General features: G+C 35.5%; 1 long non-coding RNA gene across 1 annotated transcript in view; it reads left to right on the forward strand.

Annotated features, from left to right (window-relative positions):
• The first annotated feature begins 11,543 nt into the window (after nucleotides 1-11,543).
• The window catches only part of LOC111095117, a 106,951-nt gene continuing 105,934 nt past the window's right edge, over nucleotides 11,544-12,560 (forward strand). Inside the window, exon 1 of the long non-coding RNA XR_005356607.1 lies at nucleotides 11,544-11,624. This is a non-coding gene — a long non-coding RNA (uncharacterized LOC111095117). The remainder of the gene's footprint in view (nucleotides 11,625-12,560) is intronic.

A 12,560-nucleotide genomic window follows, 5' to 3' on the forward strand; every position in this document is an offset into this window, starting at 1 on the left:
CATACGTATGCATGTTTCTGCCTGGGCATATTTTGAGCTCCTTTGGGTAAACATCTCTGGAATTTAAATAAAAACTTGGAGAAAAAAATATTTTTTCCACATTTTTATTTAAATTCTAATTAACACACAGTGCAATATTGGTTTCAGGAGTAGAATTTAGTGACTTGTCACTGACCTGTAACACCCGGTGCTCATCATAACAAGTGCCCTCCTTAATACCCATCACTCATCCCCGCCCACCTTCCTCTCTCAACTCTAAGAATAAAATATTTTTAAAAATTAAATAATAAACCTTCATTCAATTGAAGAGAAAAAAAGCGTATTTATAATTTCAGGACATTTAATTCTCAGCTTTCCGGGGGTGAAGTGTAGGTCAGGAAAAAGTCACTGCAGAAGTAAGCAATAGAAAAATACTAGAGGGACTTGATTACAAAACCTATGCAATAAATTTTAGAAAAATATAATAATAATAATAATAATAATAATAAATGAGAATTCTTGATGCTTCACATCTTTGCCAGTATTCGGTGTTGTTAGTGTTTTGGATTTTTTGCTGTCCTAATAGTTTTGTGGTAGTGTCTCATTATTGTTCTAATTTGCCTTTCCCTGATGACATAGGATTTTTTCTTCTATGCTGCTTTGCCATTTGAACATCTTCTCTAGTGAAGTATCTGTAAAGAACTTTTTCCCATTTTAAAATTAGATTGTTCATTTCTGTTAAATTTGAAAGTTCTTTGTATATTTTGAATAACACTGCTTCATCAGACATGCTTTTTGCATATTTTTTTCAGTTTATGTCTTGTATTCTCTTCTCACAGGATCTTTCACAGAGCGGATATTTTAAATTTAGTGAAGTTCAGCTTATCAATTAATTTTTCATAGTGCTTGTGGTGTTGTATCTGAAGGTCCTTGGCAAAGCCAAGACCATCTAAATCTTCTCCTATATTACCTTCTAGGAGATAGGAGTTTGATAGGTTTGCATCTTACGTTTAGGTCTATAATCCATTTTGAGTTAATTTTTTGAAGAAGGTAAAGTCTGTGGCTAGATTTTTTTCTTTATTTCCTTGTTTTTTTTTTTTTTTGGCATGTAGACATGAAGTTGTTTTAGTACCATGTATTGAAAAGACCATCTTTTTTCTTGTCTTTGTTCCTTTGTCAAAGATTAGCTGGCTATATTTTTGTAGGTCTTTTCTGGGCTCTATTCTTTTCTAATGATCCATTTGTCTATTCTTTTGCCATTACCACACTTTCTTGGTTGCTGTACCTCTATAGTAACTCTCAAAGTTGGGTCGTGTCAGTCCTATAATTTTATTGTTTTTCAGTAGTGTGCTGGTTATTCTGGGTATTTCCCCTATCTATGTAAACCTCAGAATCAGTTTGTGGATATTCACAAAATAACCTGCTGTGATTTTGACTGGGATTGCATTGAATCTATAGATTAAGTCGGGAAGAACTGACATATTGGCAGTAATGTGTCTTCCTACCCATGAACATGGAATATCTATTTATTTAATTCTATGATTTCTATCATTAGAATTTTATCATTTTTCTCAGATATTTTGTACATGTTTAGTTAGATTTATACCTAAGCATTTAATTTCTTTTTGAGTATTGAGAATGTTTTGTGTTTTTAATTTGAAATTCCATTAGTTCATTGCTGGCATTAGGACAATGATAGACTTTTGTATATTAACCTTGTACTTGGAAATCTTGCTATAATTGCTCATGTCATGTACAAACATGGACAGTTTTATTTTTTGTTCGTTCCCAATCTCTATGCCTTTTATTGACTTTTTTGTCTTGTTAATTCTAGTGTGATGTTGAGATGAATTGAGAAGGGACATCCTTGTCTTTTTTTTTTTTTTTTTAAGATACTATTTATTCATGAAAGACGCACAGAGAAGCAGAGACAAAGGCAAAGTGAGAAGCAGGCTCCATGCAGGGAGCCTGATGTGAGACTCAATCCCAAGACCCCAGGATCACACCCTGGGCTGAAGGCAGACGCTCAACTGCTGAGCCACCCGGGCATCCTGGGACATCCTTGTGTTAATCCTGAAAAGTGCCTGGTTTTTAGCAGATTTTTCAGGTATTTAGGATTTATTTTTGCAATAAATACGTAGACATTCAATAGTCATATTACATCTTTCATTGTGATATGTGTTTGAGGTTAGCACTTCATGCAACAAAAATCCACTCAAATCACCAATGACTGATTATCTAAGAGTAGAGACTGTAGCAATTATAAGTTTTCCTTATTCTGGCATCTTGCTCTGAGGGAATTAAACAGGATCTTACCGGGGATTTGCTTCTATAAGGCCTCCTGCCATCTGGGCCTGATGAGCTAGTTCAGATGAAGTAGAAGAGAGCATTTCTTTCTCCCATCAATGTAACTCAATTTTGGCTTGCATGGTTTTATTCATGGCATAGTTTTACATTATAAACTTCTAGTTTCCCCTTTCCTTACTCAAATCTTCATTACTTATATATTTCCTGTTCTGATTTCCAGTGATTGGGAATGGACATCCATATCTGGATGGGACATACTGTCATTTTTTAGCCAATTATAGCATCCTTTAATGCAGAGACCAATTCCTGATGAAATTATCTGTGCCTTGGGAGATGAGTATACAATACATGGACTTCTTAAGGCTTTAACTTCAGCTCTGTCTTTCAGAAGGTAATATTTACGTAGGTGGGGGCTGGGGCATGATGTACATAAATAAATATTCTTTGGCTTGGACTACTTGGTATATGGGCTTAATTTTTATAATATGTCCTTGATCTAAGTGAACTAAGGAGCAAAGTAGGTAATCTAGAAATTAGGATATATTTCTTTTAAATATATTTTGAAAGACAATTTTAATTTGCTTTTCAGTGCTGATAAGACATATGTTTAATCACTATTGATTGCATTTTTTCTTCATTTTCTACATACACTATTATAGCATATTCCCTCTTCTGGCTTCCTATTCTCCAACCCTTTCTGCTCAACCTGATATTTCATAGGGACAGTGTAGTTTGGAGCAATAGAAGTGGAATTGGAGTTCTTCCTCTGCTAGGTACCAACTTTGTGACCTTAGAAAATTATTTTAGCTCTCAAAACCTCATTTCACTCATTTATAAATATGAATAAAAGAAGCCATCAAATTCACACTTTCAATTTCCTGTAACCTTTTCCCATACAACCATCCAGATCCTCTTTATTCAACGACATCTTCTATCTGGTCTTTGAAAATTATCCTTCTATATTTATTTTTAAGTGCAACTCCTTTATTGCACTTTAAAAAAATATATTTGAGAGACAGTGAGTGAGAGAGGGGGAGGGTCAGAGGGAGGAGCAGATTCTCCACCGAGCAGGGATAATGGGGGCTTGATCCTGGGACTCTGAGATCACGACCTGAGCTGAAGGCAGATGCTTAACCAACTGAGCCACTCATGCACCCCTCTTTTTTTTTAAGATTTTATTTATTTATTCATGAGAGACACAGAGAAAGGCAGAGACATAGGCAGAGGGAGAAGCAGGCTCCCTGTGGGGAGCCCGATGTGGGGCTCAATCCCCAGACTGGGATCATGATCTAAGCCAAAGGCAGATGCTCAACTGCTGAGCCACCCAGGCATCCCCCCAAGCACCCCTCTTTTATTGTACTTTTGATCCATCAGTACTCACAGTTTGTTTCTCTGGGGTCCAGTACTTTTAGAATCAAGCCTGTATGTATATATCCATCCAGAACAAAGCAAAGCAGTACAAACAACAACAACAACAAAAAAATCAGACAAAACTGTGTGTCATCTCCAGTTGAGCTTTGATGCGTGTGGGAGAACTGAGGGATAGAGAGATGACACATGTCACCTCTGTCCTTTCCACAACCAAATGGAATGAAAATGAAGAGAGGTGATACCCCTTTCAAAGGAAAACAAAATAAAGATGATCAGAAACAGGAATGTGGTTAGTAAAACAGAAAAGAGATATAAAAAACCCAACCAAACCCAAAACAAAACAAATTAAATTTTGGTCAATGCAGAAATACTCGTTTATCCTTCTAACTCATTTTACACATGACTAAGATGAAGGAAGTTAGCCAAGATAGTTAGCTTGTATAGCCCACCAGAATTAATGATAGGTCCTAGATGTCTTTGTGTTTATTTCTTTATTGTACTTTGAATTCTGTGAATTTATATATGCATGCATAGAAAAGAAAATTCAAATTGAAAAATTATCAGAATATATGACTTTCTAGTATGAAACACCAATATCCTCCCACTGCCAGTGAGGTACCTCTGTACCAGCAAAGAGTGTGCTGATTTCATCCCCAAGAGAACAGTAAGCTCACTATGGCAACTGCAAATTTGGCTTTATAGCACATCCTAGATACATAGAATTATTATGCTGTCCTATTATTTTGTTTGAATTTGTGTTTTCTGGTACTTTAAAATATGTTTAGTAATTACCTTAAGTGGTATCCTTCTTTTTCTTTGTTGGAGACACTATAGAAAATGATCCTTTGAAAATTGTTCATAAATGAGTATCATAAACCTGAAGCCGTTATTATACCAAGACAACAGTTTCCTGTATATGTTCTATTAATAATTTTGGAAAACTGATGACATCATGGTATTCATTGGTGATTCAGAGAGTGATCATATTTCTTACTGCTTAATGGAAGATGAAATTATACACTGGAAATGAAACTTTCAACTAGGACATTAAATCACATTGCAATTGGTTTAAAATATGATGACTCGGGTGAGTGTAGTGAAATGTAGGATTATCAGTCTCCGGATCCTCTTATCTGAATCATACATTTTCTCAGCGACAACAATATTCCATTTTATTTAATATACAAACCATCTTTTTCTAGAAGAGATTATGATTGAAGCCATATTCACTGCTCTTCTCTCACAGCCCTGGTGGATGGTATTATTCTAAGTTCCAGAATCCTTGCGATATCTGCATTCTTGCCTCTTACACTTTTGGCTTTGTTTCATAAAACAAAATTTTGGAGGAATTTTAATTGATTATTGATTCTGCAAACTTCTGAGCATTCTCAGAGTCTTACTGCTGTTTTTCATAACAGGTCATAATTGGAAGCCCTTTATATAGATGCCCTTTCACCAAACCCTAGAACTCTTTGCTTCAATAAGTTCATTCAGGACACCTCTGGAAGTAGTATGCACATTTTAAGTGACTCGGCCTTACTTTTTCATCATTGTTTGCTCCTTTGCCCTCTTGAATGGCCTTGTACAGGCTATCAGGATGTTGAGAGAAAGAAATCAGCTTTATGAGATGAAATAATATGTCCTAAACAGTAGCCATCCTATGCCTTTATTTTGTTTCCCCTTTCTCTGAATCCTATGGCCAGAGCTGACCATACATTCATGCTTAGGGTTTCTAAATGGTAGTTTGATACCTAGTTTCTCAACAACAAGCACACTAAACATTTAGTAAAACACACTGTAGAATTACAGAAAGCAGGTGCAATTCCTATTGTCAAGACTGATGATCTTTAATGCTGCTCAAGACAGGAACAACCTAGCATCGTTTCCTCAAGTCATCTTCTGCCAATATGAAAATAAATTTTGGCCACCTAGATGCTGCCTATGGACACATCTTCATGAGCAAGTGCCATAGATTATCCAAGGCTGTGAAGACTCAAAAATTAATAATAGTCAAGGACTTCCCAAGTTTAAGTAGAAGACCATAGATGAGTAATGTATAGTAGAAGTGTAACACAAATTATCTTTATTATGCTAATTCTTCATATGTAAAAATGGAGAATGAGCGTTCTACCATTACCATGCAATTCTGCAATGTATTTACTGCTATACTTCTCATTGTTACAGATAAATCCTTTCCATCTCTGTAAGGAAGTGTTGAATTGGAATGATCTCAAATGATTTTCCTCGAGTAATGCAATAGAGATTAATTGACTCCAAAGAGGTGATTTGAGGGACAGTACTACAGTGACTATTAAATCATGAATCTCTGCATTTAACAGATGGCTGTCTGAGGAATTAGACTTGATAAATGAGCTTTCAGTCTAGAGGACTTGCTGCTTTAATGCCTCTGGAGGAGACGTATCCCTGGAGAGCACCTAAGGAGGGAAGCCATCTATGGAGTGTGATGCAATCTCTACAGGAATAAAATCCTGAGTGTAATTCGTAAGCTATTCTTCTCCCTCTGCGTAAACAAAGGCTCTCCGAGGGGGAAGCCAACTGGTCTCTAACACACACACACAAAATGTTTAGGGGTAATATTTTGCATAATTTGGAATTAAGTAAGTCTGTGATATTTGCCTTGGTTATTAGAAACAGCTGTATTAAGTACAGCCTTGAAATAATCCTTACCTGGGAACTAGATTTATTTTCCTACTATCCTCATTTGAGAATTCAAGGATAAAGGAGGCAGCAGGAGTGGCTTCCTTCCAGGTTAAGTCATCCCCACATGAGGTTGATACAGATAGTTCTGTGGGATTCAATGTAATCCATCTGAGGACTAAGTGTGTACATGTGTGTGTGTGTGTGTTTCTTGTAATCAGTGGATCAAATAAAAGAATGTAAATGGCTAAAAACTAAAGTAAAAAGGGGGAAATCTATTTTTCATTAACTAAAGATAAAATGGAAATAATAAAATTAGAAAAGATTTGTTTTTGGAGAGATCCTATGTTCTGTATTCATGTTAAATTCAAAGCATACTGCTTGGTCAGTATATAAATGACTTTTCCTCCAGAGTTTGGTGAAGACATATCTTGAAATGAGAAGACTTTGGTCGCAACTACAAAAAATCTCTCCTATATTTCAGAATAAAATACTATGCAGTCATCTTCTAATCTAGAGATTCCATGTATTGGCTAGGCAGTGGAACTTTAGAAAGTAATCTTAAAGTTCCTACATGTCATTTCCTAAATATTCATTTAAAGTTAATTAAATGCTTAAACACGTAAAATTATGTTGTATGCATGATGTCAGATGAGATTGTCATAAACCTCCCACTTCAGCTTTTAAGTGGAGTGTAGGCGAAGAGCAAGTAAAGGGGACTGAGAAGGCAATTCAGAAAAACGTGGAAAGGTCGATGGCTGTCTTATGTCTGGATTTAAAAACAATCAGGGTAAGTGAGATACTAACAAAAATTGTATGATTCTTTTATGTGTGTGTGTGGGTGGGGGGGGATGCCTGACTGGTTCATTCAGTTAAGCAATTAAACATCCAACTCTTGATTTTGGCTCAGTTCATGATCTCGGATTGTTAGATCAAGCCCTGTGTTGGGCTCTGTGCTCAGCCTGGAGTCTACTTGAGTTTCTTTCTCTCCCTCCCCCTCTGACTATGCTAGATATCTCTTTAAAATAACTAAAATCTTTTTAAAAATACTGTTATTTTTTGTGAAGCTATAAATGAGTCTAGTTCTTGATATCAGAGAACACCCATTGTATGACACTGCATATCTTGTGGTTACATTTAAAAAACAATTGTGTGCAGAAGAATGAAACTAGACCACTCTCTTTCACCATACACAGAGATAAACTCAAAATGGATGAAAGATCCAAATGTGAGACAAGATTCCATCAAAATCCTAGAGAAGAACACAGGCAACACCCTTTTTGAACTCGGCCACAGTAACCTCTTGCGATACATCCACAAAGGCAAAAGAAACACAAGCAAAAATGAACTACTGGGACGTCATCAAGATAAGAAGCTTTTGCACAGCAAAGGATACAGTCAACAAAGCTACAAGACAACCTACAGAATGGGAGAAGATATTTGCAAATGACGTATCAGATAAAGGGCTAGTTTCCAAGATCTATAAAGAACTTATTAAACTCAACACCAAAGAAACAAACAATCCAATCATGAAATGGGCAAAAGACATGAACAGAAATCTCACAGAGGAAGACATAGACGCGGCCAACACGCACATGAGAAAATCCTCTGCATCACTTGCCATCAGGGAAATACAAATCAAAACCACAATGAGATCCCACCTCACACCAGTGAGAATGGGGCAAATTAACAAGGCAGGAAACCACAAATGTTGGAGAGGATGCGGAGAAAAGGGAACCCTCTTACACTGTTGGTGGGAATGTGAGCTGGTGCAGCCACTCTGGAAAACTGTGTGGAGGTTCCTCAAAGAGTTAAAAATAGACCTGCCCTATGACCCAGCAATTGCACTGTTGGGGATTTACCCCAAAGATACAGATGCAATGAAACGCCGGGACACCTGCACCCCGATGTTTCTAGCAGCAATGGCCACGATAGCCAAACTGTGGAAGGAGCCTCGGTGTCCATCGAAAGATGAATGGATAAAGAAGATGTGGTTTATGTATACAATGGAATATTCCTCAGCCATTAGAAACGACAAATACCCACCATTTGCTTCGACGTGGATGGAACTGGAGGGTATTATGCTGAGTGAAATAAGTCAATCGGAGAAGGACATTTTATGTTCTCATTCATTTGGGGAATATAAATAATAGTGAAAGGGAATAGAAGGGAAGGGAGAAGAAATGGGTAGGAAATACCAGAAAGGGAGACAGAACATGAAGATTCCTAACTCTGGGAAACGAACTAGGGGTGGTAGAAGGGGAGGAGGGTGGGGGGTGGGGGTGAAAGGGTGACAGGCACTGAGGGGGGCACTTGACAGGATGAGCACTGGGTGTTCTATATGTTGGCAAATTGAACACCAATAAAAAATTTATTATAAAAAATTGCGTGCATTTTTTAAATAAAAAAATGACTTTTCTGCAACCAGTATTAGAAAAGTCTTGGCCAGGAGCTTTTGCAATAAATAGAACACATAAACAGGAAGTATAAAGTTGTTTGAACTATTATATAGGGTCTGTTCTGGAATTGCCTTGAGACTAAAATCTCAGGTAATGGGAAAAATTTGGAAGCCCTATAGCTTGGCAAATGTACTCTGAATCAGAAAAAAGCAGTCAAGCAAAAAACGGTACCTTACTGTACAAAAATATTAAACTCTGCCTTTTTACCCAAAAAATCAAGCAAATTTAGTTGAAAGGCCAAGATTAATCCAAATATTTTTATGAGAATTGGATAAATGTATCCTAAGGATACTGCTTATTATACTGCCTAACTAAGGATACTGCTAATTTATCTTTTTAAGCCATGTTAATGATAATGTGTATGAATCTATGCTAATTTTCAAAGTAATTGGCGATAAGTCACATTTTTGAGAAAGAACATTTATTTGTGAGAACAGTCCTGATTATTAGGGAAAAATTGCAAATTGGCAGGATAGAGGAGCTTAACCTCAAGGTCACTGAGCACCATCTATGCGACCACTGGCACCAGATATTTAGCAATATTTCAAAAAGTTTCATAATGGCTTTTTTGGAATTCTCATGAGTTGTAAAATGCTAAATTAATTTTTAAAATTATGTTTGAATATACAATTTTTATAAATATCTAATGAGATATGCATTAGTAAGCTTACTTTATTGAACAGATAAAGTCTGTTTTAGGGAAATTGCTATTCAGAATTTTATGAACCAAATAAATTGCTTGTTTTAAAATTTTTCATATAGGTACAAATGATATGACAAACTGAAAATTTTGACGCAGTGAATAAGGGCAGTCATCTTTTTAATGATAAAAAATGACCTATGAAGTGACTCAATTTTCATAGGTATTTTCAAGGCTAGACACACGTGAGTGTCAACTGCAATGCAAGACTAAGTATTTCAATGTCTCATGACAAGGTTGTTTTAGAGAAAATAAAATCTAAGGGCTATTTAAAAAGAGGACAGATATACCTCTTTTTAGAAACATAGGTCATTGATATTAGGAAAATGACAGTATCATGGTTAAAAAATATCAATATCAGGTACCTGATTCATGAAAGAATTTATCAAAATGCATGCAAAGAGGGACAGGTGAATCAGCAACATTTCAGTATTCCACAAGATACAAAATAACTTGATCTCTCAACACAAATAAGATTCAAAATTTCCACAAATCGTATGGAAGCGTTGAATTAAAACTCCATTTTTAATAGTGTCTTCTGGCCTGTTGCTCCTTGTCTGCTCCGAAATAGGCCATCCATGTGATAAGTATAGAACTATTGATGCATGTGGATACACTTGCCCTTTGTATACATGATCCTGTTTTGGAAAACACTATGACATGGAGGAAAAATAAGATCCTGAACTAAGCTAGTATCTTTGTTGCTCCTCAGTTCAGTACAGATTTCTAGAAATTGAGAAACTAAGTTTTTACTCTCCTAGAGAGTGATAATAGAAGAATTATCACTAAAAGGCATGCATTTGGAGTAGAATGTGAAACCTCTTTGAACTTGTAAAATGAACCCTAATCTCGAAAAGAAATTCGAGCTTCTGAAAAGATGCTTGGGGTAATGCTTTTAGGCTTTGGAAGGCAAGTTTGTGCTCTCTTCTGCCGGGAAGATGAATCTCCTCGGAAAGTAGGAGAGATGCATGAAGTCCAGACATCTTACAGTCTCTTAGCTTTTTGATTGTGTAATTAGTAATGAGATTTATTTGGTGGGACTTATTTAAGTAGAGACTAGATCGCTATTTTGATAAGGTACTATAGGGATAAATCAAGTAGATTTTTATCTGAATTCAGTAGGATTGGAATTCTCTCCAGCTTCCAGAATTAAATAAAACTAGGTCATCTTCCTGTCACTCCTTTAAAGAAATGAAATGTTACATGCATATTCAGTACTTGGATCTTGGTTTTCTTTTATTCCCTTACCTGACAACCAAAAATCCTTAAAACTTCCATTTTTCACATTAGTATTTCAGAATTTAGCATGGAAAAGTAACTTCTTTTTTTTTTTTTAAGTTTTGTAAGTGTTGATGAAATTCCTTTAATACTAATACGTATATGGATAATGATAGAGACACATTTATATACATATAACAGACATATGTACACTGATTTTCTTTTTCATTTCAGCAATATATTTTGAAAAGCAAATAACAGTAGGTTTCATGGTAGCGGTAGTTCTATAATTTCTGCAGTGTTTGAATTTATTAACCATAGCATAAAATTCATTAAATTAAAAACTGATTTTCTAACATATTTTACTGATAGAGAAAAACTAGCTGTTTTTCTTTTCTATCTTTTTCATAGATTCTTCCGTATTTGTGAGGAATAGAAAAGTGTATGTGTAGTATAACCTGCAATTAAAGATATGTGAATGCCTATCACCTCTTACACTCTCTCAGGTAATACATATTCAGAGTTGCATGTAGAGTGTTTAGGGGCTCCAGGATCCTTTTGAATGCTTTGAGCCTTCTGATCACTGGAAATTAGTCATTAATAGCTCAGTTGTCCTCTAACAAGTATTTTTAAAAAGCTGAGAATAAACAGAAATCTCAATGGAAACAATGATTGTTTCCAACATTTAGGGAACCTGACATCTTTGAATTGTGGCCATTACTGATTATTAAAACCCTTTTTGTCTAGTTCTCCTGCTGTGCGTGGCATCTTACTGTGAAAAGCAGGTCCAGTGTGGCACAGCTGGAAACCACACATAACAGGATTCCAGAACCCAAAGCCTCAGAATTTAGAAAACTTTTGTTCCACAGAATTTAAAGTGCAGTGGTGAGTCTGGTTGTGTAGGTAAATTCTCTCACTGATTGGAGTTGAAGGTATGTTAACTATTTCAGGACATGAGTCATTTTTCTTAACAGGAAAATGCAGGCTATGCTAAGATCTCAGGTCTCAGACTGTACCTTATGTCTTCAAGTTTCTGAATTTATAGGTCCTTTTGTGATTGTTAACAGAAAATATTTCTTACTTTGTCTTATTTGAAAACCATAAATATTGAGTTCCTGTCTCTTCACTATTTGGTTTCCTCTAGAATAAGATAGTAAAAGCAGGCTCATTATTTATTTGGGGTCTTTAATATATTCAGAACTTACTGTAAGTATCTGATGTGGTATAAGTATGAAGGGAGTTAAAAATACATTGGGCCATACTGAAAATATTTGTCAGTGCGTGGAAAGAATATGTAAAATGCCAAGGTTATTGCTGTGCCTCTTCTATTTTGGAAATGATTATGTTAAAATAATGAAATTTATAATTTATTTTAAAATTTTTGAAGTCATGAATTTTTTTTTTCAGGGGATATGGGGTGCAAACTAGTAAAACTTAAACCTTAGGAAAAAATTTGACCCACTTTTTACAAACTAAGACACTAGATACTAGATCTAATCCCCCTGAGGCTATAAAAAAGAACATACCTAAACCAATTAATGCTAAAACCTATGCTAATTAAATGAACAATCAATCTCATGCAACATGGACAGAGAATTGTGAAGATGTGGGATACAGAAATGGACAAAAACATAAATAACTCCTGATCATTAAATTATTATTAGGAAATAATAAAATGTTTGAGAACGCTCAATAGCTTTACATAGCATACTGCTACTAACAATAACGATTTTATCTAATGCTCTTAAGCACATATTTTGTGTTGGGCACAATGTTTTAAATATTTTAGGAAAAAATTTACATAAAACCCAGTGAGAAAGACACTATTTCTGTCTCCATTATACAAAGATAAAGTGAAGCACGAGAGA

This window comes from Canis lupus, chromosome 3 (assembly GCF_011100685.1).
Source record: "Canis lupus familiaris isolate Mischka breed German Shepherd chromosome 3, alternate assembly UU_Cfam_GSD_1.0, whole genome shotgun sequence".
NCBI lineage: Eukaryota > Metazoa > Chordata > Mammalia > Carnivora > Canidae > Canis > Canis lupus.